General features: G+C 37.3%; 1 protein-coding gene and 1 pseudogene across 2 annotated transcripts in view; one reads left to right on the top strand and one right to left on the bottom strand.

The window, feature by feature from the left end:
* Window positions 1-25,102, bottom strand: part of DTWD2 (DTW domain containing 2) — a 231,033-nt gene that overhangs the window by 115,460 nt on the left and 90,471 nt on the right. The window lies entirely within an intron of this gene.
* LOC104651874 (mitochondrial intermembrane space import and assembly protein 40 pseudogene) lies at window positions 17,516-17,988 on the top strand (annotated as a pseudogene).

Raw genomic sequence — 25,102 nt, 5'->3', positions numbered from 1 at the left:
TCTCTACTGACAGACGTGAAAAGACTACCTATTTGCTGGGCAGGGCATCTTTTAAAAAAGGCAGCAGCACATCAGGAACTTATAAATAAAGCCTCACCTTCCCAGGACAGAGCACCCGGGAAAAGAGGCAGTTATCAGTTCCGCTGCAGCAGACTTAAATAGACCTGCCCAGCAGCTCTGAATGGAACAAATGGAGAATCACAGTACAGCACTTGAGCTCCTATAAGGGACAGTATGTCTCCTCAAACAACTCCCCAAACCTCGTATATCCAAAGAGACACCTCATAAAGGAGAGCTCAGGCTGACATCTGGCAGGTATCCTTCTGGGACAAAGATAACAGAAGAAAAGCAAGCAGCAACCCTTACTATTCTGCAGCCCCCACAGGTGATCCCCAGGCAAGCAGGGTCTGGAGTGGACCTCAGCAGTCCTACCACAGAGAGGCCTGACTGTTAGAAGGAAAACTAAACAGAATGAAATACCTTCAACATTAACAAAAAGAATGTCCACTCAGAGACCCCATCCAAAAGACAACAACTACAAAGACCACAGGTAAATAAACCCATGAAGATAGGAAGAAACCAGTACAAAAAAGTATAAAAACACCAGAAACCAGGATACCTCTCCTTCTCCAAGGGATCACAAATCCTCAGCAGCAAGGGAACAAGGAGTCAGATGGAGAATGATTCTGATGAATTGACAGAAACAGGCTTCAGAAGGTAGGTAATAAACTTTTCTGAGCTAAAAGAACATGTTCTAACCCAATGCAAAGAAACTAAGAATGTTGAAAAAAAGGTTAGATGAAATGCTAAATAGAATAAACAGTCTAGAGAACAATATAAATGACTTGATGGAGCTGAAAAACAGCATGAGAACTTCGCAAAGTATACACAAGTTTCAATAGCCTAATCGACCAAGCAGAAGAAAGGATATCAGAGATTGAAGGTCAACTCAATGAAATAAAACAAGAAGGCAAGATTAGAGATAAAAGAGTAAAAAAAAATGAACAAAGCCTCCAAGAAATATGGGACTATGTGAAAAGACCTAATCTATATTTGATAGGTATAACTGAATGTGATGAAGAAAATGAATCCAAGCTGGAAAACACTCTTCAGGATATTATCCAGGAGAACTTACCCAACCTAGCAAGACAAGCCAACATTCAATTCCAGGAAGTAAAGAGAACACCATAAAGATATTCCTCAAGAAGAGCAACCCCAAGGCACATAATTGTCAGATTCACCAGGATTGAAATAAAGGAAAAAATGCTAAGGGCAGTCAGAAAGAAAGTTCGGGATACCCACAAAGGGAAGCGCATCAGACTCACAGTCAATCTCTCAACAGAAACCCTACAACCTAGAAGAGAGTGGGGACCAATACTCAACATCCTTAAAGAAAAGAACTTTCAACCTAGAATTACAAATGCAGACAAACTAAGCTTCATAGCGAATGAGAAATAAAATCCTTTGTGAACAAGCAATTGCTCAGAGATTTTGTCATCACCAGACCTGCCTTTAGTGCTCATGAAAGAAGCACTAAACATAGAAAGGAACAACCAGTACCAGCCACTACAAAAAATACCAAATGGTAAAGAGCATTAACACAATGAAGAAACTGCATTAACTAACAGGCAAAACAACCAGCTAGCATCAAAATGGCAGGATCAAATTCACACATAACAATATTAACCTTCAATGTAAATGGGCTAAATATCCCAGTCAAAAGACACAGACTGGCAAATTGGATAAAAAGTCAAAACCCATCAGTGTGCTGTATTCAGGAAACCCATCTAACATGCAAGGACCACAACATAGGCTCAAAATAAAGGGATGGAGGAAGATTTAACAAGTAAATGGAGAGAAAAAAAAAAAAAAAGCAGGAGTTGCAATCCTAGTCTCTGATAAAATAGACTTTGAAGCAACAAACATCAAAAGAGATAAAGGAGGGAATTACATGATGGTAAAAGCAACAAGAAGAGCTAACGATCCTAAATATATACGCACCCAATACAGGAGCGCCCAGATACATAAGCAAGTTATTAATGACCTACAAAGAGACTTAGACTCCCACACAATAATAGTGGGAGATTTTAACACTCCATTGTCAATATTAGACAGACAACAAGACAGAAAATTAACAAGCATATCCAGGACCTGAACTCAGACCTGGACCAAGCAAACCTAATAGACATGTAGAGAACACTCCATCCCAAATCCAAAGAATATACATTCTTCTCAGCACCACACCACAACTACGCTAAAATTGACCATATAATTGGAAGTAAATCACTCCTCAGCAAATGCAAAAGAACAAAAATCATAACAGTCTCTCCAACCACAGTGCAATTAAATTAGAACTCAGAATTCAGAAATTAACTCAGAATCGCACAACTTCATGGAAACTAAACAACTGGCTCTTGAATGATGACTGGATAAACAATGAAATGAAGCCAGAAATAAAAATGTACTTCGAAACCAACGGAACAAAGACACACTGTACCAGAATCTCTGGGACACATTTAAAGCAGTGTCTAGAGGAAAATTTATAGCAATAAATGACCAAATGAGAATCCAGGAAAGATCTAAAATCGACACCCTATCATCAAAATTGAAAGAGCTAGAGGAGCAAGATCAAAAAAACTCAAAACCTAGCAGAAGACAAGGAACAACTAAGATCAGAGCAGAACTGAAGGAGATAGAGACACAAACGACCCTTCAAAAAAAATCAATAAATCCATGATCTGGTTTTTTGAAAAGATCAACAAAATACACCACTAGCCAGATTAATAAAAAAGAAAAGAGAGAAGAATCAAATAGATGCAATAAAAAACGATAAAGGGGATATCACCACAGATTTCACAGAAAAACAAACCACCATCAGAGATTACTAGAAACAACTCTATGCACATAAACCAGTAAACCTGGAAGACATGGATAAATTCCTGGACACTTGCATCCTCCCAAGCCTAAACCAGAAAGAAGTTGAAACCCTGAATAGACCAATAACAACTGAAGTTGAGGCAGCAATCAATAGCCTACCAACCAAAAAAAGCCCAGATCTAGATGGGTTGACAACCGAATTCTACCAGACATACACAGAGGAGCTGGTACCCCTCCTTCTGAAACTATTCGAAACAATACAAAAAGAGGGAATTCTTCCTGAATCATTTTATGAGACCAACATCATCCTGATACCAAAACCAACATAGACTCAACAAGAAAGGAAAACTTCAGGCCAATATCCACACAAAAATCTTCAATAAAAAAGTGGCAAACTGATGCCAACAGCACATAGAAAAGCTTATCCATCAAAATCAAGTAGGCTTCATTCCAGGGATGCAAGGTTGGTTCAACATATGCAAGTCTATAAATGTAATCCACCACATAGACAGAAAACAAGAAAAAAAACACAAAATTATCTCAATAGATACAGAAAAGGCCTTTTACAAAATTCAACAGCACTTTATGCTAAAAACTCTCAATAAACTAGGTATCAATGGAACGTATCTCAAAATAATAAAAGTTGTTTATGACAAATCCATAGCCAATACCAGACTGAATTGGGAAAAACTAGAAACATTCCCTTTGAAATCTGTCACTACAAAAGGATGAGCTCTCTCACCACTCCTATTCAATATAGTATTGGAAGTTCTAGCCAGAGCAATCAGGCAAGAAAAAGAAATACAGCGTATTCAATTAGGAAAGGAGGAAGTCAAATTGTCTCTGTTTGCAGATAACATGATGGTATATTTAGAAGACCCTATGGTCTCAGCCCAAAATCTCCTGAAACTGACAAGCAACTCCAGCAAAGTCTCAGGATACAAAATCAATGTGCAGAAATCACAAGCATTCCTATACACCAATAACAGACTAACAGAGAGCCAAGTCAAGAGCCAACTCCCATTCACAATTGCTACAAAGAGAATAAAATACCTAGGAATACAACTAACAAAGGATGTAAAGAATTTCTTCAAGGAGAACTACAAACCATTGCTCAAGGAAATAAAAGAGGACACAAACAGACGGAAAAACATTCCATGCTCATGGTTAGGAAGAATCAATATCATGAAAATGGCCATACTGCCCAAAGTAATTTACAGATTCAATGCTATCCCCATCAAGCTACCAATGACCCTCTTCATAGAACTGGAAAAAACCACCTTAAACTTCATGTGGAATCAAAAACGAGCCCACATAGCCAAGACAAAAAAAGAACAAAGCTGGAGGCTAAACAAAAAGTACAAAGCTGGAAGCATCAAGCTACCTGACTTCAAACTATCCTACAAGGCTACAGTAATCAAACAGCATGGTACTGATACCAAAACAGAGATACAGACCAATGGAACAGAGCAGAGCCCTCACAGGCAATGCCACACATCTACAACCATATGATCTTTGAGAAACCTGACAAAAACAAGCAATGGAGAAAGGATTCCCTGTTTAATAAATGGTGTTGGGAAAACTGGCTAGCCATGTGCAGAAAGCAGAAACTGGACCTCTTCCTGAAACCTTACACTAAAATTAACTCCAGATAGATTAAAGACTTAAACATAAGACCTAACACCATAAAAACCATAGAAGAAAACTTAGGCAAAACCATTCAGGACATAGGCATAGGCAAGGACTTATGACCAAAACACCAAAAGCATTGGCATCAAAAGCCAAAACAGACAAATGGGATCTAATTAAACTCCAGGGCTTCTGCACAGCAAAAGGAGCAATCATTACAGTGAACCAGCAACCAATAGAATGGGAAAAAATTTTTGCAATCTACCCATCTGACAAAGTGCTAATATCCAGAATCTACAAAGAACTAAAACAGATTTACTAGAAAAAACAAACCCATTCAAAAGTGGATGAAGGATATGAACAGACACTTTTCAAAAGAAGGCATTTATGAGGTCAACAGATGAAAAAATTCTCATCATCACTGGTCATTAGAGAAATGCAAATCAAAACCACATTGAGATACCATCTCATGTCAGTTAGAATGGCGATCATTAAAAAATCTGGAGACAACAGATGCTGGAGAGGATATGGAGAAACAGAAACACTTTTACACTGTTGGTGGGAGTGTAAAATAGTTCAACCACTGTGAAAGACAGTGCAGCGATTCCCCAAGGACCTAGACACGGAAATTCCATTTGACCCAGCAATTCCATTAATGAGTGTATACCCAAAGGATTATAAATCATTCTATTATAAAGACACATGCACACGTATGTTCACTGCAGCACTATTTACAATAGCAAAGACCTGGAACCAGCCCAAATGCCCATCAATGATAGAATAGACAAGGAAAATGTGGCACATATATATCACGGAATACTATGCAACCACAAAAAAACGATGAGTTTGTGTCCTTTGTAGGGACAGGGATGAATTTGGAAACCATGATTCTCAGCAAACTGACACAAGAACAGAAAACCAAACACTTCATGTTCTCACTCACAGGTGGGTGTTGAACAGTGAGAACACATGGACACAGGGAGGGAAGCATCACACACTGGGGTCTGTTGAGGAAGCGCTGGCGGAGGGATAGTGGGGGGTGGGGAAGTTGAGGAGTGATAAAATGGGGATAAATGCCAGACATAGGTGACAGGGGGATGGAGGCAGCAAACCACATTGCCATGTATGTACCTATGGAACAATCCTGCATGACCTGCTTGTGTATTCCAGTCCCTAAAGTACAATAAAAAATAAAAATAAAAAAAGAAATATAATTTTTCAGGAAAGAACGAAAATCTACTTAGCTCTCCACTGATACTCAATACCCTCTGACTTCAGAAATACATGCATCATTCTGTTTCAATTTGCTAATAATATAATACAAAGTAAAATCTATTAACCTAGAAAAAAACTGAAGTCTGTTTTCTGTCAAAAGAAAGTAAATATCATTAAATAAAATATCAATAAATAATATTTAGTGAGTATGCAGTACAAGTCAGAAGCCATCCTGAGTGCTTTGCACCTATTATCTCACAACCATCTGTTAAGTAAATGCTATATTATTCCCATTTTACAAATGAGGAAACCAAGGGCAGAGAGGTAATTTGCCATGTCAAATAGCAAGTAAGTTGTGGAGCCAGGTATAAAGCCAGTCTAACATCAGAGACTGGGTCTACACATTTCATTACACTAGGTATAATCAAGTCCTAAACACAGATGTCTTATATATACTTCAGGAATTCACATTTTATAAATTTTAAGGTTCTTCAATTTTAAATTAATTCATTTAAATTTCTATGTATCTTTGAAAACAAGTGGACCTTATTTTAGAAAGCAATCCTAAGGATGCAAATTAAAGCAATCAAACTCCTGATTTCATGAGTTTCGTGCTCTAATTACATGAATTTCTCTCTTTATTTCAGAAGTCAAATAAATGTACCTGTAAAAAATGTTTTATATAATGTGTATAATTCATTTGTGTTAAATAGTTTGGAAGCTAAAAATTTTATATAAATAAAATGTGCATAGTTCATTAGTAAGCAGAAGAACAGAGCAGAAATACATAGAGAGCTAAATGTAAAATTCTGTAAGGTGAAAAATACCTACATACTTATATAACAACTTTACCCATAATGAGATTTCATTACTAATTTCCAGATGCAGTGGAAGAGATCTTTTACTATAACTTCTTTCCTCTGATTAAGTTTGGCTAAATTTTTCCATCTGTATTTGTTTTCAAAATCTACAGGAAAATTATCCTAATTCTTTAGAAAAAAATTATTTCATTATTAGTATGGCAATGTAATAGAAGGTCAAGTATTTTTTTTTTTAGCCATCTGTTCCCACTATGCAATCTATATCACTCAAACAGAGGCAGTTTTATCCATGATGCCCGGTAATTGAGGCACATAATCATACAGTTGCCTAACTATGCCAAGCACGCCTGCTATGCAAACAGCTCTTCTTTCTCTGAATTAATTATGACTACTGGATCAATTTAATACAGTGCTTCTCCAGCATTACCTTTGCCAACTGTGACAGCTGTTGCAAAAAAGTCTACAACGCATACACTGCTGCTCACAGCCTACTCTCAATTGTGGCTATGCAAAATATCTCTGAATAAGGTACTCCTCTGAAAGAATGTAAGCAATTAGAGGTTTAAACACCAGCAGTATTATAACATAGCTCACTAAATTTTGTACAAATATAAAGTCATTTCACTTTATTAGATGCTTTCAGATATGACTGTAACACATTAAGATTCACTGAATGATGACACTAATATTTAATAAATAAATTGAATGTATTATTAACCTTTACTAACAGAATGGTTGAAATAACAAGAATAACCAAGGAATTACTAGTGATTGAATTAAGACCAAACTGCCTTTAGGTCTCTTAACCTCAAACATTCAGAAAGAAAAACCCATAAATTTTTATACAAGCAAGAAAATAATCTAGTTCAATGCTAATAAAATATATGATGTAAGCTATATGTATAACGTTAAATGTTCTAATATCCATATTTAAAGAAGTTAAAAAGGTGAAATTAATTTTAATAATTTACTTAACCTAACAGATCCAAAATAAAATATTTTAACATGTAATCATTACATAGATTAGTAAGATGTTTTATTTTTCTTTTTAAAAATAATCTTTGATATCCAGTGTGCATTTTATCTATACAGAACATTTTCATTAGGAAGCTAAATTTTAATCAAAAATATTTAATCTATATTTGGATTTTATCAAATAAAATAGAAAAAAGTAGTTCACATATCTAAGTTGTGCCAAACATACCTAAAATTTTACAATAAGATAATCATGCAAATACCTTGAAATAAATACTTAAATAGCACATACACATTGACAAAGTTGATAAAATTGGTGTATCTTTTTTAAATCACCAATTTAACTCAGAAGCAAAAGCATATTGGTTTAAACGCTGTCACTGTTCACAGTAAGTAAACTCACTAAAATCAAAATGGGATATGATAGAAATTGTTCTACATATTTACTGAAGAATCTACATTTTAATTGTGATGGTTACATGAAATATATATTTGACAAAAAGCATCAACTATATATTTTAAATAAATTCATTTTATTTCATATAAATTATATTTAAATTAATTTTAAATGCCATTTCTCACCTGTCCAATTGACAAAAAGCATCCAAAATCTTGACAACTTTGTGGGAAAGGCTACTGGAAAATACACATTGTCATAAAATGGCAGAAAATCAATGCAAGGACATTTTATGGTATTTAACAAAACTACATGTGTATTTTCTATCTGATCCCACTTCCAGGAGGTTAAAAAAAGACCTTCCGTACATATGAAACAACATATGTACAAACATTATTCATTATAGCATTATTTGTCAGGGCAACCTTAGAAATCATCTAAACACAATTCTATGGAAACTGGTTGAATAACTATAGTTTATCCACTTAAAGAATGTGAGAAAGAATATGGAAGCTATAAAAAACAATAAGGAAGATCTCTGAACAGATACGGGTGTGAGTACTGGAAAATACTGTTAAGTAAAAAGAAAAAGCAATTTGCCAAGGAATATATACAATACTGTACTTCTGTATAAAAAAAATAAAAAAAAAAGTGGAAATGAAGGGCCAAGCACAGCGGTTCACTCCTGTAATCTCAGCACTTTCAGAGGCCAAGCCAATCACTTGAGATCAGGAGTTTGAGACCAGCCTGGCCAACATAGTGAAACCCTGTCTCTACTAAAAATACAAAAATTAGAGTGCTGCTGTGGTTCAGCTATTTGGGAGGCTGAGGCATGAGAATCGCTTGAACCTGGGAAGTGGAGACTGCAGTAAGCTGAGATCACACCACTGCACTCTACCCTGGGCCACAGAGAAAGAAAGTCTCAAAAAAAAAAAAAAGGTGGAAATGAGACTATAAATATATACGTGTGTGTGTGTGTGTGTGTGTGTGTGTGTGTGTGTGTGTGTGTGTTTACGCGCATGCACTAGTTTCCTGAAAAATGCAATAGAGGAAAAATAAACAAGAAGTCAATGAAATTGATTACCCATAGAGGATACGTGGAAATAAGAAAGAAGGGATATGGAAAGAAATAGTTCTGAGTATACATTTTTATAGTTTTTCAATTTTTGCAGATGTGATCAAATTAAAGATGTTCAGATGGGGAGATTATACTAGATTACATGGATGAGCCCAATCTAATCACACGAATCCTTAAAACGTTTCCTAGAACTTTTACTAGTTGGGTCAGAAAGAGGAGACTAAAAAAAGAGGAGAAAGCAGAAGGGAATCAACCCACCATGGCTGGCTTTAAAAATGGAAGGTGTGAGATATGGCAAGGTTTCTCTTCAAACAGCCTGCTCAACCTTTTATTCTTTAATTTCCAGTAACCTCCCCCCGCAACTCCCCCTCAGCAACCTTCTTCTCCTTTTACTCTTTCTAAGACTTTACTACATGCCCAGGGATGACAAAGCACCAGTGGCATTATCAGAACCAGCTCATATTCTTTTTCTTATTTGGGAAAAGACTAGCTCTCTAGTTTGCCACAGACACCCCTTCCTCCTCTCCCCCTCTCCCATCACACATCCACCTTATCTAAGAAAGTTTAAATGTTTAGCCAATCTGGTCTAGTTTAGATTGTGCAGTCTGACCCCAGCCAGTGGGGAAAGGACACAATGGCAGGAGTCGCATTAGGAATGAAAACTTCTACTCTCCTTTGTTCAAGAAGCTCTTGTGGCAACTAGCCATATGGGAGCCACCCTTCTGTGCAGAAGTAAATTTGCTTTTGCTGAGAAATCCTTTGTCTGAGTGCTTGTTTTTCCTTACAACTCTGAGCCTTATTTCTAACAGAGGGCAGGAGTGGTGGCTTACACCTGTAATCCCAGCATTTTGGGAGGCCCAGGCCGGTGGATCATGAGGTCAGGAGTTCAAGACCAGCCTGGCCCATACAGTGAAACCCCATCTCTACTAAAAATGCAAAAACTTAGTGGTGCACGCTTGTAGTTCCAGCTACTAACAAGGCTGAGGCAGAAGAATCACTTGAATATGGGAGGCAGAGGTTGCAGTGAACTGAGATTGCGCCACTGCACTCCAGTCTGGGCAACAGAGGAGACTCTGCCTCAAAAAGAAAAAAAAAAAAAAAACGAATGGAGAGGACCACAAGCCAAGGAGCACAAATAGCCTCTAGAAGCTAGGAACAGTCTTCAGCTGACAGCCAGCAAGAAAACAGAAGTCTCAGATCTACAAGCACAAATAAATGAATTCTGCCAACAAACCAAATGAGTATGAAAGTTTCTATCTCAGATCCTGCAGAAGGGAACACAGTTGGCCAACAAACTGATTTCAGTCTGGTGAGAAATGTACCAGACTTCGGACCTTCAGAAGGGAAGAATAATAAATTTGTGCTGTTTTAAGCCACTCAGTTTGTGGCAATTTGTTATGAGAGCAACAGAAAACTTCAACAGACCAGGCACGGTGGCATACACCTGTAATCCCAGCACACTGGGAGGCCAAGGTGGACAGATCACCTGAGGTAAGGAGTTGAAGACCAGCCTGGCCAACATAAAGAAGTCCTGTCTCTACTAAAACTACAAAAATTAGCTGGGTGTGGTGGTACACACCTGTAGTCCAAGCTACTTGAGGGGCTGAGGCAGGAGGACCACTTGAACCTAGGGGTTGGAAGTTGCAGTAAGCTGAGATCCCACCACTGGACTGCAGCCTGGGCAACAGCGGGACACACTGTATCAAAAAAGAAAAAGGGTTGGGGGGAGGGGAGGAACTGATGCAGGTTTCAAAAGTATCTATACTCCCCTATAACATACCACCAGTCTTTTATCTAGTTTTCATCATCAACGACTTAAACTCTGGCAAACTGCTCTGACTCCAGTCCTGCTCTGTTCTAACCCACTTTTAAACTCTGACAGAAGAATGGCCCTTCTAAGACATAAACCTGCTTAGAAAAGGTCACTTCACTCTCTATCCATCCCTACGTGTAATTCAATATGTTACAATCCCAATCCAACTCCTAGCAAGATTTTTGTTGAAAAACAAAAACTGACTCAAAAATGTATACACAGAAATGCAAAATAAAATACAACACAATTTTGATTTAAAAAAAAGAGAGAGAGAAAGAAAGAATTTAAGAGATATACTACCTGATTTCCACTCTTCCCACAAGACTATAATAATCATAGCATTCTGGTATTGATATTTAAAGACAGACATATAAATAAATAGAACAGGAAAGAGAACCCAAAAATACACATATTTGTTCAAGGTATTTTCAAAAAATGCATCAGGGTATCCCTGATGAACACAAATGTTAAAAAGTCTCAACAAAATATTAGCAAACAGAATTCAACAACATATTTAAAAGATCATTTATCATGATTAAGTGGGATTCATCCAAGGGATACAAGCATGTTCAACACAGGCAAATCAATCAACATAATACATTACAATAACAGAACCAAGAACAAATGTTTCAACAGATGCTAAAAAGATTTCAACAAAATTCAACATCCTTTCATGATAAAAACCCTCAACAAACCTGGTATACCTCAACATGATAAAGACCATATATCACAAAACCACAACTATTATCACACTGAATGGGGGACAACTGAAAGCCCTTCCAGTAAGAACTGGAACAAGAAAAGAAAGCACACTTTCACCACTGTTATGCAACACAGTACTGAAAGTCCTAGCCAGAACAATTAGGCAAAGGAAGAAATAAAGAACATCCAAATTGGGAAGGAAAGTCAAATTAGCCTTGTTTGTAGATGACATGTCCTTATATTAAAAAAAAAAAAAAAACTAAAGACTCCACAGAAAACACATAGAATTGACACATTTAGTAAAGTTGCAGGATGGATACAAAATCAACATGAAAAAATGAACAGCATTTCCATACACTAACAGTGATCAACCTGAAAAAATCAAGAAAGCAATGACATTTACAATAGCTACAAAGAAAAAAAAACACTATGGATTAATTTAATCAAGGATGTTACAAATCTATACCATGAAACCTATAAAACACTGAGGAAAGTAATTGAAAAAGACATACAAAATAATAGAAAGATATCCCATGCTCATGGATTGGAAGAATTAATATTGCTAAAATGACCAAACTGCCCTAAGCAATCTTCAGATTCAATGCAATCCTTATCAAAATACTAACGACATTCTTCCTAGAAATAGAAAAAGGAAATCTTACAATGCATATGGAACCACAAAAGATGCTCAATAGCTAAAGCAATTCTGAGCAAAAAGAACAAAGCTGAAGGCATCACATTATCTGATTTCAAATTATACTATAAAGCTATAGCAACCAAAACAGCATGGTACTATCATAAAAAGACACATAGACCAATGAAACAGAATATAGTACCCAGAAATAAATCCATACGCTTACTTATAGACAACTCCTTTTCAACAAAGGCACCAACAACATACACTGGGGAAAGACCATTCTCTTTAATTAACAGTGATGGGAAAACTGAATATCCACATGCAGAAATATAGAACTATCATATATCCCTATTTTTCACTATACACAAAAATCAAATCAGAATGGCTTAAAGACGTAAATCTAAGACCTGACACTATGGAAGCAGTAGAAGTAAACACTGGGGAAAAGCTTCACGGCATCAGTTGAGGCAAAGATTTTTGCAATAAGATCTTAAAAGCACAGTCAACAAAAGCAGAAACAGACAATTGGGATTACATCAAGCTAAAAAACTCCTGTACAGCAAAGGAAACTTTAACAAAGTAAAGAGATGATCTACAGAATGAAAGGAAACATTTCCAAACTATACATCCAAAAACAGATTAATAACCAGACTATATAAGGAGCTCAAACAACACACTAGCAAAAATAAAAATTAAAAATTAAAATCCAATTAAAAATAGACACTTCACAAAAGAAAACATACAAAGAGACAACAAGTACATAAAAAAAAATGTTCAACTAATCATCAGGAAAATTCAAATCAAAACCACAATGAGACATCATCTTATCATAGTTAGAAAGGCTATTATGAAAAAGACAGTAATAAATGGTGGCGAGAATGGAGACAAAGGGGAAAAGTTGTACATGGTTGCTGAGAATATAAAGGGGCAACCATTATGGAAAATAGTATGGAAGTGCCTCAAATACCAGCCAAGTGTGATGATTCTCCTGTGTAAGTTCAGCCATTCTTGAGGACAGGAGTTTAAGAGTAGCCTGGGCAACATAGGGAGACACGGTCTTTTTTTTTTTTTTTTTTTTTTTTGAGACAGAGTAGTCTTGCCCTGTCACCCAGGTTGGAGTATAATGGCACAATCATAGATCACTGTAACTGCAAACTCCTGGGTTCAAAGGATTCTCCCACCTCAGCCTCCCAAGAAGCTATGACTACAGGAGTGCAACACCACACCCAGCTAATTTTTTTTTTTTTTTTGTAGAGATGAGTTCTATATCACCAAGAGTATTCTCAAACTCCTGGCCTCAAGTAATCCTCCCACTTCAGGGAGGAATTCCAGCTAAAGTGCTGAAATTACAGCTATAAACCACCATGCCCAGCCAAGACCCTATCTCTTAAATACACCACCCGCCCCCCGCCCACCCACACAGGAAAAGGAAAAGGAAAAAACTAAAAATAGAACAACCATAAGATCTAGCAATATCACTGTTGAGTACATATTCAAAAGAAAGGAAATTGGTATATCAAAGACATATGTGCACTACTGTGTTTACTGCAACACGATTCACAACAGTAGATGTGTGGAATCAACCTAAGTCTCCATAAATATATGAATAAACCAAGCAAATGTGGTATATACAACATGGAATACTATTTATTCATAAAAAATAATAAAATCCTGTTATTTCTAGCAAAATGGATGGCACTGGAGATCATTATGTTAAATGAGATAAACCAGGCACAGAAAGGCAAAAATCGATATTCTTGCTCATGTGGGATCTAAAAACATTAATTTCATAAAGGTAGAAAGTAAAAGGGTAGTTACCAGAGGCTGAGAAAGGAAGGGAAAGGAGGGTGCAATAAAGAAAAGTTGGTTAATGAATATATAGAAGGAATATATAATAGTTTCAAAAGTACAGTAGGAAAATTATACTCAACAATAATGTGTTATATATTTCAAAATACCTAGAACAGAAGAATTGTAATGTTCCCAACACAAAGAAAAGATAAATACTTGAAGTGATGGATATTCTAATTACCCTGACTTGATTGTTACACATTGTATACATGTATTAAAATATTGCATATACCCAAAAAATGTATATACAACTATATCAAATTTTTTAAATGAGTCAAGGTAATTCAATAGGGGAATGAAAAATATTTTTCACAAACGGTGCTAAGACAACTAGATAGCCATATTTTAAAATAATGACATTTGACTCTTTCTTTGAAAAATACACAAAAATTAACTCAGATCATGAATATCTGCTCAAAACATATCACTCAGCTAAAAATATAAAATTTCTAAAAGAAAAAGTAGAAAAAATTACTGTGATCTTTGAATAGGCAAAAATTTCTTTGGATATAAAAAATATAAACCATGAAAAATAAAGACTGATAAACTTCATTAAAAATTAAAACTTTTGCTCTTCAAAATCAACAGTAAAAATTAGAAAGGCGGCCAGGCGTGGTGGCTCATGTCTGTAACTCCAGCACTTTGGAAGGCTGAGGCAGGTGGATCACCTGAGGTCAGGAGTTCAAGACCAGCCTGGTCAACATGGTGAAACTCCATCTCTACTGAAAATAGAAAAATTCGTCAGGAGTGGTGGTGTGTGTCTGTAATCCCAGCTACTTGGGAGGCGAAGGCAGGAGAATCGCTTGAACCTAAGAGGCAGAAGTTGCAGTGAGCCAAGATCACGTCACTGTACTCCAGCCTGGGTAACCAAAAAAAAAAAAAAAATTGCAGAACAAAATATTTGCAATACATAAATTTGACAAAGAACTTACCTGTTCTTGCAACTCAGCAAGAAGTAATCCCCCTAAGGCCAGGCATGGTGGCTCATGTGTATAACCCCAGCACTTTGGGAGGACGGGATGGGTGGATCACTTGAGGTCAGGAGTTCAAGACCAGCCTGGCTAACTTGGTGAAACCAAATACTGTCTCTACTAAAACTATAAAAAGTAGCCAGGCATGGTGGTGCACACTTGTAATCTCAACTACTTGGAAGGTTGCAGTGAGCCAAAATCATGCCACTGCACTCCAGCCTTGGCGACAGTGCGAGATTCTGTCTCAAAAAAAAAAAAAAAAAAAACCCTCCAAATAGGAAAGGACAAACCTGTCACTAAGTAAGAACTAAAGATGGCAAATGAAAATGTGAAAAGATGCTCAACATCACTAATCATAATGAAAATAAAAATGCAAATTAAACCCACAATGAAACACCACTATGCTGCCACTGAAATGATTAAAACTGAAGACACTGACAAGTGTTGGCAAGGATGTGGAAAAATTAGAACTCTCATATACAATGTTGATGAAGAAGTAAAATGCTACAACCACTTTAGATAACTGGTAGTTTCTTATAAAGTTAAAGAAAAAATACGGAAATTCTACTCCTAGGTATTTGCCCAAGATAAATAAAAACATGTAACCCAAAAAGACTTGTAAAAGAATGTTCAAAGCAGTTTTATTCATCCATTTTGCTTTCTCAGAAATATTATATACTATCAAACATCCTTTTATGTCTATGTTACACTTGACCTCTCCCTCTCAACTACAGCCTTCCTTCTGACTCTTAGGTATGTTTGTGTTTCTTACTTGGAAATAAACACTTTCTACTGACCTCACAATTCCTTCTGGTTTCCACCTGATTTTTCTTCTTACCAAACTAGTCAAAACAGTTTCTATACTAATGGGATTTCATTCCTCACCTCCACTTGCCCTTAAGCCATACTGCCTGGTTTCCATCCCAAAAGTGCACCAAAACAGCTCTTACTAAAATCAACGATGACTATCATGTCACTAAAACTGAGCTACTCTGTCCTCATTTTAATTAATCTCACAGCAGCATTCAACTCTGATGACATACTCTGTATTTCCAAGACACCAGACTCTCCTACTTTCCCTGCACCACCCCCACCCCACCTCTCTGACTATACCTTCTTAGTCTCCTCTGTGTTTTCTTTCTTTTCCCCTGGCCATTAAATAAAAGAGTTTCTGAAAGCCCGATCTTTAATATTCTTTTCTTTTTACTCCATATTCTTCTAGATAATATCATTCATAGCCTAGCTTCACTTACCACCTACCTGGAAATGACAGACAGGTTCTAATCATTCCTTTACATTTCAGATTGAGAATTACTATTTTAACAAGATTCTAAATGTTCAATTTCATTTAAACAGGAATAGTTCAAACGGCAAACATGAAAATGTGGTAAGTACAAAGATTCTACATCAAATTAATAACTTAGGATTATCTAAGATGGTATCATATTCTAATGGAAGAATTACCCTCTACCATCTTACTATGGTCTCAATTTCAACATATGGTGATATAGAAAAGGAAGAAGGGTATAAGTGACTCCAGACTACCTACTTGCCTCAAAAGTGGGTAGCCAACAGTTCAAATTACCATGTCTTTACTGACAACGAAATGGTGGTTAATAGCCAAGATCACTCCAAGTAGTACACGGGACAAGGTAATAAGAGTCTAGGGGATAATATCATAGTCCTCTCTTTAAAACAAGATCCTGGTTTGGCACAGGGGCTCACACCTGTAATCCCAGCACCTTGGGAGGCCAAGACGGATGGATCTTAAGGTCAGGAGATCGGATCATCCTGGCTAACACATCTCTACTAAAACCCCATCTCTACTAAAACCCCATCTCTACTAAAAATACAAAAAATTAGCCAAGTGTGCTGGCATGCACCTGTAATCCCAGCTACTTGGGAGCCTTAAGCAGGAAAATCGCCTGAAGCCATGAGGCAGAAGTTGCAGTGAGTCAAGATCTCGCCACTGCACTCCAGTCTGGGCAACAGAGTGAGTGAGACTCCGTCTCAAAAAAAAAAAAAAAAAAAAAAAAAAAAGATCCCAACCAGTGGGTGGAGCTTTAGTGATCCAGTAAGAACAGGAATTAGAGAAGGTTATGATTTAAGGTACAGTCTAAGTCGCAATGGAAGAAATGGAATGTAATATTAGATGACTGAAATATCAGCATTCCAAATGAGGGAAAGCAGAAGGAAAGCTCACTGTGATAATGAGTGTTCCAAGTGCACCCCAAGTCTCTAAATACAAAGCTTCTGGCATCAAAACATTCCAAACTCTGAAGCAAGTGTTATCCTGCCTGCCTTGATGAAGACTAATGATGACAACAATTAAAACACTAGGACTAAGGATGAAAGCACTGGTGTCCCTGAAACTGAAGAGGCACTACAAATAGTAAGGTCACTAGCAGTGGAATTTGGAGTCGTAAGAACTCCATTCTCATTCCAGTCCTTACTTCTTCAAACTTGATAAACCTACCCCAACCCTGCCACCAAGGCTCAGTTCTTCATTTAACATGCCATTAATAATACTCATTCAGGGAGGTCACGGCATGAAGCTGAAGCTGCAGCTGCCACAGCCGCTTCTGCAAGGTCTCAAAGCCAGGCTGCAGCCATGGAATCGAATCATATTTGTAACCAAAGAAGACCATGAAATTCCAAGCAATGCAGAGTTAGTGGCTGATGACTCCAATGATCCATACGAGAAGCATGGATTGATACGGCCAAATGGAAACATTAACTGTAACTGCCCATGCCTTGGGAAAATGGCCAGCGACCCCTGTAGGGAACAGACCCCTTCAGGTCGGCCTTTTCCTGCTTCCACTATAGCAAGGAGGAGATCAAGGGGTCAGACTGTGTAGACCAGTTCAGGGCCATTCAGGAATGCATGCAGAAATAACGAGACCTCTATACCCAAGAGGATGAGGATGAGGAAGAGGAAGAAAAGAAGAAGCCAGCAGAACAAGTAGAAGAAATAGCTCTCTCTAAGGCCACTACAACCAAAGAAGAGGCAGGGTCAAGTTAATGAAGGCCACAAGGCACTGGGCTCCAGTGCTTCCACTTCAGTGATATGGACCGTTTGCAAGATGCCTTTTAGTCACCTTTCAAAAAAGTGTCTTTCCTTCTGTTCTCCTGTGCATTGTAATATACAAAATAACTTATTTTCATGATCAGGGGTCTTGGCCTCTTGACATATACACTGAAAAAAAATGGGGTTGTATGTGCGTCCTACCTAAACTTGTAGCCATCACTTCGTTCTCTTCTCAGATTGTCCTGAATTTTGCCACTTTTAAATAATGTGCCGAATAAGCTGGGCAACTAAAAACTATTATCCAGGAATGTTTCTTGTAAGTGAGTTGATTTATTCTGATTCATTATATTCCTCTTAGTAGATTTTAAACCCCTTGGGGAAATAATACAAGTAACAGAAACAAAAACATCTTCTCTTAAAAATGCTGGCATGGGGCCATATCTACTAGCAGAGGCCAGATGGTCAAAACAATTTCTGCAAACCCATCTTGACATTGAGTATGTGAGCGGGTAATGTACTTCATTCCTGATACATTTTGGTTTCCATGTTGGCATTGAGTTCCTGGTTTTCTGTGTTTTGATGAAGAAGATTTGGACCCTCCCATTCATAGGCCCTTTATAAGTGAAGGGAGATGCTGGTTTGCTGTTACTCATTATTCCAAAAGCCCTGGTTTGGGCCCATGTTCACACTGGCTCTCAGTCTTGTCGGGTACAATGTTCTTGATATGTGAGCAGCTAATTATTACCAGAGTAGCAAATTGGATAAAAAGTAAAAACCCATTGGTTTGCTGTATCCAGAAAACCCATCTGACATGCAAGGACACACATAGGAACAAAATAAAGGGAAGGAGGAAGACTTACCAAGCAAATGGAGAGCAAAGAAAAAAAAAAAAAAAAGCAGAAGTTGCAATCCTAGTCTCTGATAAAACAGACTTTAAACAAACAAAGATCAGAAGAGATGAAGAAGGGCATTACATAAGGTGAAAGGATACATGCAACAAGAAGAGCTAATGATCCTAAATATACACACACCCAATACAGGAGCATCCAGATATATAAAGCAAGTTCTTAATGAACTACAAAGAGCCTTACACTCCTACACAATAATAATGGGAGACTTTAACACTCCACCATCAATATTAGACAGATCAATGAGACAAAAAATTAACAAGGATATCCAGGACTTGAACTCAGACCTGGACCAAGCAAATCTAACAGACATTTACAGAACTCTCCACCCCAAATCCACAAAATATACATTCTTCTCAGCACCACATCACACCTACTCTAAAATTGACTACATAATTGGAAATCAATCACTCCTCAGCAAATGCAAACGAATGAAAATCATAACAGTCTCTCAGACCACAGTGCAATCAAATTAGAACTCAGAATTCAGAAGCTAACTCAGAACCCCACAACTTTATGGAAACTGAACAACTGGCTCTTGAATGAAGACTGGAAACAATTAAATGAAGGCAGAAATAAAGATGTGCTTTTAAACCAACAAGAACAAAGACACAATGTACCAGAATCTCTGGGACACATTTAAAGCTGTGTCTACAGGAAAACTTACAGCAATAAATACCCACATGAGAATCAAGGAAACATCTAAAGTCGACACCCTATCATCAAAATTGAAAGAGCTACAGGAGCAAGATCAAAAAAAACTCAAAAGCTAGCAGAAGACAAGAAATAACTAAGATGACAGCACAACTGAAGGAGAGAGAGACACAAAAAACCCTTCAAAAAATTAATACATAAAGGAGCTGGTTTTTGAAAAGATGAACAAAATAGACAGACTGCTACCCAGATCAATAAAAAAGAAAACAGAGAAGAATCAAACAGACGCAATAAAAAACAGTAAGGGAATATCACCACAGATTCCACAGAAATACAAACTACCATCAGAGATTACTATAAACAATTCTATGCAAATAAACCAGTAAACCTGGAAGAAATGGATATATTCCTAGACACTTGCACCCTCCCAAGCCTAAACCAGGAAGAAGTAGAAACCCTGAATAGACCAATAACAAGGGCTGAAGTGCAGGCAGCAATGAATAGCCTACCAACCAAAAAACGCCCAGGTCCAGATGGGTTCACAGTTAAATTCTACTAGACATACAAAGAGGAGCTGGTACCACTCCTTCTGAAACTATTCCAAACAAAACAAAAAGAGGGAATCCTTCTCACATCATTTTATGAGACCAACGTCAGTCTGATACCAAAACCTGGCAGAGACTCAACAAGAAAAGAAAACTTCAGGCCTATTTCCATGATGAACATAGATGCAAAAATCTTCAATAAAATACTGGCAAACTGATTCCAACAGCACATCAAAAAGCTTACCCATCACAATCAAGTAGGTTTCATCCCGGGGATGCAAGGTTGGTTCAACATACACAAGTCTATAAACATAATTCACCACATAAACAGAACCAAAGACAAAAACCACATGATTATCTCAATTGATGCAGAGAAGGCCTTTGACAAAATTCAACAGCCCATATGCTAAAAACTGTCAATAAACTAGGTATTGACGGAAAGTAGCTCAAAATAATAAAAGCTATTTACAAGAAACCTACAGCCAATATCATACTGAATGGGCAAAAAGTGGAAACTTTCCCTTTGAAATCTGGCACTAGACAAGGATGCCCTCTCTCACAATTCCTATTCAATATAGTACTGAAAGTTCTAGCCAGAGCAATCAGGCAAGAAAAAGAAATAAATGGTATTCGATTAGGAAAGGAGGAAGTTATAATTGTTTCTATTTGTAGATGACATGATTGTATACTTAGAAGACCCCATCGTCTCAGCCCAAAATCTCCTGAAACTGATAAGCAACTTCAGCAAAGTCTCAGGATACAAAATCTACGTGCAGAAATCACCATTCCAATACAGCAATAACAGACTAAAAGAAAGCCAAATCAAGAATGAACTGCCATTCACAATTGCTGCAAAGAGAATAAAATACCTATGAATACAACTTACAAAGGATGTAAAGGACCTCTTCAAGTAGAACTACAAACCACTGCTCAAGGAAATAAGAGAGGACATAAACAGATGGAAAAACATTCCATGATCATGGTTAGGAAGAATCAATATTGTGAAAATGGCCATATTGCCCAAAGTAAATTATAGCTTTCATGCTATCCCCATCAAGCTACCTATGATCCTCTTCACAGAACTGGAAAAAACCACCTTAAACTTCATATGGAATCAAAAGAGAGCCCACATAGCCAAGACAATTCTAAGCAAAAAGAACAAAGCTGGAGGCATCATGCTTCCTGATTTCAAACTATACTACAAGGGTAATCAAAACAGCATAGTACTGGTACCAAAACAGATATAGACCAATGCAACAGAACAGAGCCTTCACAGGCAATGCCACACATCTACAACCATATGATCTTTGACAAACCTCACAAAACCAAGCAATGGGGAAAGGATTCCTTGTTTAATAAATGGCGTTGGGAAAACTGGCTAACCATGTACAGAAAGCAGAAACTGGATACCTTCCTGACGCCTTATACTGAACTTAACTCCAGATGGATTAAAGTCAAACATAATTCCTAACACCATAAAAACCCTAGAAGAAAACCTAGGCAAAACCATTCAGAACATAGGCATAGGCAAGGACTTCATGACCAAAACACCAAAAGCATTGGCATCAAAAGCCAAAATAGACAAATGGGACCTAATCAAACTCCACAGCTTCTACACAGCAAAAGAAGCAGTCATTAGAGTTAACTGGCAACCAACAGAATGAGAAAAAATTTTTGCAATCTACCCATCTGACAAAGGACTTATATCCAAAATCTACAAAGAGCTAAAACAGATTTACAAGAAAAAAACAAACAAACCCATTCAAAAGTGGGCAAAGGATATGAACAGACACTTTTCAAAAGAAGGCATTTATGAGGACAAAAAACAGATGAAAAAATGCTCATCATCACTGGTCATTAGAGAAATGCAAATCAAAACCACATTGAGATACTATCTCACACCAGTCAGAATGGCAATCACTAAAAAATCTGGAGACAACACATGCTGGAGAGAATGAGGAGAAATAGGAACACTTTTACACTGTTGGTAGGAGTGTAAATTAGTTCAATCATTGTGGAAGACAGTGTCATAATTCCCCAAGGACCTAGAAGTAGAAATTCCATTTGACCTAGAAATCCCATTACTGGGTATATATCCAAAGGATTACAAATCATTCTGTTATTAAGACACATGCACACGTATGTTTACTGCGGCACTGTTTACAATAACAAAGATGTAGAACCAACATAAATGCCCATCGAGGATAGACTGGACAGGGAAAATGTGGCACATATACACCATGGAATACTATGCAGCCATAAAAAACGATGAGTTCATGTCCTTTGTAGGGACATGGATGAACCTGGAAACCATCATTCCCAGCAAACTGACACAAGAACAGAAAATCAAATACCACATGTTCTCACTCATAGGTGGGTGCTGAACAATGAGAACACATGGACACAGGGAGGGAAGCATCATACACTGGGGTCTGTTGGAGGGAAGACTAGGGGAGGGACTGCAAGGGGTAGGGAGTTGCCGAGGGATAATATGGGGAGAAATGCCAGATATAGGTGATGGGGATGGAGGTAGCAAACCACATTGCCATGTATGTACCTATGAACAATCCTGCATGTCCTTCACATGTACCCCAGAACCTAAAGTGCAATAAAATATATATTAAAAATAATAATACTTTTTCAAACCACCTTACAATTTGTTTAAAAAATGAAATTATATAATTCATATAAAATTATTTTCTCATATGCAGTAATGTCCCATGAATATATTTATTGCTGTTAATACTAAAAATAAACATGATTACTGAATATAAATAAATTATGATTGAATAACATTCACTTAGTAGTTCTGAACATACTCAAATGTAAAAATATCAAACTATGAGCTAACATGTGAAACAGCCACTGATAAGATTCAAGGATTTTTCATGTGATGCATAAAGAAGGCTCCAAGGACTCTCAGGAACTACAAACCAGTGAATAAACAGGAAACATTTCTAATCACAGGTTGGAAAAGTTTCCATATTAAGTTAGAATAACTTACAGTAATAAAAGCAATAATGTTTTCTGCAAAGAGAATTCATGCTTCCATTCTTCTGGAGAATAAAAATTATGGTACATCTGAGCCTGTAATACTATATGTAGGTCAGGTTTTTCATTTTCAAATGAAAAACATGAGTCTGAAAAAAGGTTAAGATAAAAACAACTAGAACAGATACTCTCTGAGGAGGATAAAATAAAAACATTAATTCTCTTAGAAATATAAGAGCCAAAAAAGGATGTTACATGTTAATAAAATCAGAGAAGGTATAGATAACATGAGCAGAAAATAATTCGAAGAATGAAAAAGAAATTCCTCAACACTTGAAAAGGTGGTTTAGGGAAAAATTCTAAAGAGTTAATAACATTTATAAAATATGTGGCAAAATAGGGAGTTCATTACAGAAATTAACAGAGCTAAGAATAAAAATGTTAGTTATTTCAGATGTATAAGATTATTGAATGCATGATCTGCCTAGTCAGGGTAATCTGATTTCTTTTTTTTTTTTTTTTTTCCCATCTAGATGGATTTAAGATTTGTTTTTTTTATTTATTTATTTATTTTTTAATTGCATTTTAGGTTTTGGGGTACATGTGATGAACATGCAAGATTGTTGCATAGGTACACACTTGGCAGTGTGGTTTGCTGCCTTCCGTCCCCTCACCTGTATCTGTCATTTCTCCCCATGCTATCTCTTCCCACCTCCCCACCTGCCGCCCCTCCCCCATTTCCCCCCAACGGACCCCAGTGTGTAGTGCTCCCCTCCCTGTGTCCATGTGTTCTCATTGTTCAACACCCACCTATGAGTGAGAATATAGGGTGTTTGATTTTCTGCTCTTGTGTCAGTTTGCTGAGAATGATGGTTTCCAGGTTCATCCATGTCCCTACAAAGGACGTGAACTCATCGTTTTTGATGGCTGCGTAATATTCCATGGTATATATGTACACCATTGTGGAAGACAGTGTGGCGATTCCTCAAGGACCTGAAAATAGAAATCCCATTTGACCCAGCAATCCCATTACTGGGTATATATCCAAAGGATTATAAATCACTCTACTACAAGGACACGTGCACACGAATGTTCATTGCAGCACTGTTTACAATAGCAAAGACCTGGAACCAACCCAAATGCCCAACGATGATAGACTGGATAGGGTAATCTGATTTCTTAATTGGCATTTCAGGGCTCCAACACTGGAGAGGCCATGTTTAGGCATTCCAGTCAACGGCCCCAACTGAGTACAACCTTTCACCCATCCCTGCCAAAGCACCAGGTATGTGCATAAAGCTGTCTTGGATTCTGTTGCCCAGTCCAACCATTAGATAAAACCACCAAGTAACCTCTATGGACACCAAGTCAAACTATGACTAAATTCCTAAGACACAATTAAATGATTGCTGCTTTAAGACACTAAGTTTTGTGGGAGTTTGTTACACAATATTTCAGGGATACTCAAGACCACCATCAGGTTTAGTGACTCTCTGGGACTCACAGAACTCAGTATACAGTGGAACTCATGGTTAAGATTTATTACAGCAAAAAAATACAAAGCAACATCAGCAAGGAGAAAAGACACATAGGACACAGTACAGAGGAAAACAGGCACAAGTTTCCAAGTGTCTTCTCTCAGTGAAATCACACAGGATGTATTTACTTAAATCTTCTAGTATTGAATTCCACCATGTGTGAAGTGTTACTACCAAAGAAGCTCATTAGAGACATAGTGTCTCTAATTTGAGGTTTATTGGAGTTTAGTCACCTAAGCACCCTTTGACTGGCATGTATCAAAATTTTAGACTCCCAGAGGAAGACTGGTGTTCAAATACATCATTGTTTGCACAACAGTTTAGGCACAGTGAGCCACTCCTATCACTTAGGGAAAGCTTTCTATCAGTGCAGGAATTTTACCATTCACATTCTCAGATGCCAGACAAAGGTCATCCTTCTAAGCATGTTTCTAAGAAGAGTAGCCTCCGACCTGCTATGTTAATTGTTGTG

The sequence above is a fragment of the Saimiri boliviensis genome, chromosome 1 (assembly GCF_048565385.1).
Source record: "Saimiri boliviensis isolate mSaiBol1 chromosome 1, mSaiBol1.pri, whole genome shotgun sequence".
Taxonomy (NCBI): domain Eukaryota; kingdom Metazoa; phylum Chordata; class Mammalia; order Primates; family Cebidae; genus Saimiri; species Saimiri boliviensis.
The sequence above is the reverse complement of the archived record's forward strand: the minus strand, read 5'-3'. Positions and strand labels throughout refer to the sequence as shown.